This window comes from Octodon degus, unplaced genomic scaffold, assembly GCF_000260255.1.
Source record: "Octodon degus isolate 3935 unplaced genomic scaffold, OctDeg1.0 scaffold00187, whole genome shotgun sequence".
Taxonomy (NCBI): Eukaryota; Metazoa; Chordata; class Mammalia; order Rodentia; family Octodontidae; genus Octodon; species Octodon degus.
The window spans coordinates 2,249,012-2,252,991 of record NW_004524763.1 but is presented as its reverse complement, the minus strand read 5'-3'; positions in this window follow the sequence as shown (position 1 = coordinate 2,252,991).

Here is a 3,980-nt window from a genome sequence, read left to right as displayed (position 1 = left end):
CTTTTTTGCAATTAAAGACTCGGCTTCCCTTAGTAATTCTGCTGCTAGAACAGTAACAGAGGTAGTGCCATCTCCAACTTCATCATCTTGAACTCTTGACATATCAACTAGAACTTTAGCAGCTGGATTGTCAATCCCAATGTTTTTTAGAATAGTGGCCCCATCATTGGTTACCATCAGAGAAGCATCTCATCCACTGCTTAAAAGAATTTTGTCCATGCCCTTGGGTCCCAAGGTGCTCTTTACCAAGTCTCCGACGGCGATGGCACCAATAAACGAAGACAGACGAGCTGTCTTTGCCCTCTCTTCATCTGCTCCAGCCTTGAAGATGTTAACAGGCGCAAGGGAAAGGGATGCCATGGTTCCGAAGAATTCGGCACAGAAGCCAGCCCGTCGCAGCTCACGCCCGGCAGCCGGCGGAAAGAGGGAGGCCATGGGATTCATTTTTTATAAATTGCTTTTATACCTTAGAAATTACCTCTGCTCACCATCACATTGACATGAGTTATTTTGTAAATAATGGGGATTTTGTTTGTACTAATATATCGACACAAATGATACATCCACATGGTTTCCAGAATGGACTGGTTTATGTAATGTGATTTTAAAAGAAAGCCTACAAGACAATGACCACAAGTAATCTTAGCTAAAATTTCCACCACTAGCAATGTAGTCTTTTAGTTCTGAGGTACTACCCACATTTAATATTTCAGTTTAAAATAGTTTCTCTGAAGTGCATAACGTCTTAAGCCCCTCACAATAATGTTTTGAAAAGAATTGTGTGGGGTAATATTGCTCAGTAGTAGAACAGTTGACCAGTAAGATTCTCAGTTTCTAAGTTTGATACCCGACATTGAAAATAGAAAGGGTAATGGTCTTCTACAAAAAAGTTCTCTAGTCCCTAGAAGGTGAACTTCATGCAAAAGTCATCTCTCTGTTCCATGTGAAAAGACTGAAGAGGAGAAATATGACACTAGACAAAACACACTGTTATGTACAATTTTACCCTGAACACATTCCTTACTACTCTTTTTGCAATAAGATGACAATAAATCTTTTGAGACTGCTCTGCATGAATAAGAATGAATACAATGTAATGAGTATCTCTATATGTGTCCTTGTAAGACTGTATGAGGTGAAAAAAAGTTGCTTTACATTTTGCTTTATTTCTGGAGGTATGGTCCATTTATTGGTATTAACTTTTAGAAAAAAATTGTCAGGAAAAAAATCCCAGTCTATATATTTTAATTTAAAAATCAGTGAACAAACAAATTTCCAATATTAAAGGTTGGCAAAAACATAAACTTTAAGGTATATAGTTATGCTATTACATGAAGAATTTACTTAACCATTATTTTGTTATTATCATTATTATTATTTTAATGTGCTTGGTATTGGGTCTCACTCTGCAGCTTGGACCTACAGTAATCCTCCTGATCTCACTCCCCCAGCACTGGGATTACAGCCTGTGCCACCATGCCCGGACACAGTTGCCCACTCAGGGTGCTGGCAGGCATGTAGTGCCAGGGATCAAACCCTGGTTCCTGTGCTTGCCTAAGCAGGCACTTAGTCCACTGAGCTATCTCTCTGGCCACTATTATTTCAATTATTGTACAGAACATAATTATACAGGTATGTGTATATATACCTGTGTGCGCATGTATAATATTTTTAGTGTAGAGTATCAGAACTAAAGGGAAAAGACACTTAGTTTTGAATCAAATTGTTGAATCAAAGAAAATAATGTAAAATATTCTTGTCAGACTGCTTTTAATAAAGTCTGTTATATTTTTTCTTTTCCACCAACAGTGTACTAAAGTTTAATCTGTTGTCAGAGTTAAAACTCTTTCAAAATTAATAAAAAATAGCATGGTAGCCATTTGAGTTTGTGGCATTTTTATTACTAATAGCTATCAAAATGTTTTAATGATTTGGAGTCATATATCATTGTTAGTTGAGTGTTTTAGTTCTCAAATTTGCTTACATTACTTCTTATAGTTATTTCAAAATGTCAGATTTTTAGATGAGATAATTATATATTGACATGAAGTTGAAAAGTATAAAACAGTCACCAGCTCTTTAATCAGTTTCTACCAATAGAAACATTGAAGCATTGGTGAAAGACTACAACCAGGCTCATAACATTCATTCTCTTCTTGCTAACTTCATCGCTTTTGTTTGAAATCTGCTCAGTCCTTACAAACTAACAATGTGTTTTTTCTATCATTTGTAATTTGAAGGATGACAGGTGGGGTCATTCATTATGCACACTTTCCAGATTGAGTTTTTTCACTCAACATCACTTTCTGGAGATTTATCCAGGCTGTTGCATGCATTCTATATATTTTGTTCTTTTTTATTATTATTTGTATTCCAAAGTTATCTAACACCACTTTCATTATCTGCTGAAAGTTGTCTTGTTTCCAATTTCAGGCTATTAAGAATAAGACAGTTGATAAACATTCAGGTACTTCTTTTGGCATTAATGTAGGTCTTCTTATCTCAGGAATATATAATACCTGGTAATTACTGATCATGTTACATGATTGTCAGTTTTTAAGAAACTAAGAAGGTGTTTTCCTAAATGGCTGTTCACATTTCCACAGAATGTATGCATGAGGAAACAATATTTTTTTGCAAAAATTCAGTGTCACAGTATTTATTTTGGCCTGATAAATGTGTTAGTTCATTTTATTTTTAATTGCATTTTTTTTATTTCTCGATTGTTCATCATTACTTTATGTACTTGTACTTTATGTATTCCATTTACATACCCTGTTTGGCAAAATATTTTGTGTGTCATAAGCCTATTTTATAAATTGAATTTTAGAATAAATTTTGAGAGTACTTTATAGACAGCTGATAACAGGTTGGTATATATAGTCTCAAGTCCATAGTTGTTTTTATCTCCTGAATAGTACTTTTTAAAGGGAAACAGTTTAAATTTTAACAAATTGTAGTTTATCTTTGGAGGAAGGGTTCATTAACCAGCTCAAGAACATTGTTGCCCACCCTCTGGATCCTGAAGATTTTTTCATATGTTTTTATCTAAAATTTTATAGTTTTACATTTTAAACATAACTATATTTTCAGTTTTGATTTTGAGTAAATTTTTATGTAAGTGTTTGTATAATGTCTTAAAATTAGACTGATTCTATCCAATTTATTCTTTATAATATAATTTTAAGTTATTCTAAATGTTTTGGTGTTGCATATAAATTTTACAGTGATCTTGCTGATAACTACAAAATTTATTATTGGACTTCAGATTGAAGTTGTGTTAAAGGTATGTAGCAACTTTCCTGAGTGTGACATTTTTAATTGTTGAGCCTCCCATCTATAACGACTATGTTTTATGGTCTATATAGATCTTTAAATTTTTGTCAACATTATTTTAGTTTTTGTTATATACAGCTTGTATACAATTCATTAGATTTACCCACATATATCTTATTTGTTTGGGCTGATGTGAAGTAGCATGGTATTTCTAATCTACATTTCCAAGTGTGCAGCTAGTCTATCGAAATATAATTATGTTCTATATGTTGATCTTGTCTTCTGTAGTCACTTTGCTATAATTTTAGGAGACATTGTAGGATTTTCTGTATTGGCAATGATGTCATCTATAAGAAGGAATAAATTTATTTCTTCCTTTTCAGTCTAGGTACTATGTACTTTTTATTTCCTTCTCTTGTCTTTTTGCACTAGAAAGGGCTTCTAGACTACAATGGTGAAAGCAGGCCAAGGCAATTGTTTATGGTAATAAGATAAATATTCTGAATCTTTCACCATTCATATACAATTAGTTGTAGCAGTTTTGTAGCCACTCTTCAGGGCCTTGACAAAGTTTCCTTGTGTTATTATGTTTCTAGAGCCTTAATCATGCAAAGGGGTTGCATTTTCTCAAATAATTGCTGTGCCCAGGTAGGCTGTAATCATGTATCTTCTTTAGTCTGTTAATATGATGGATATCATTGACT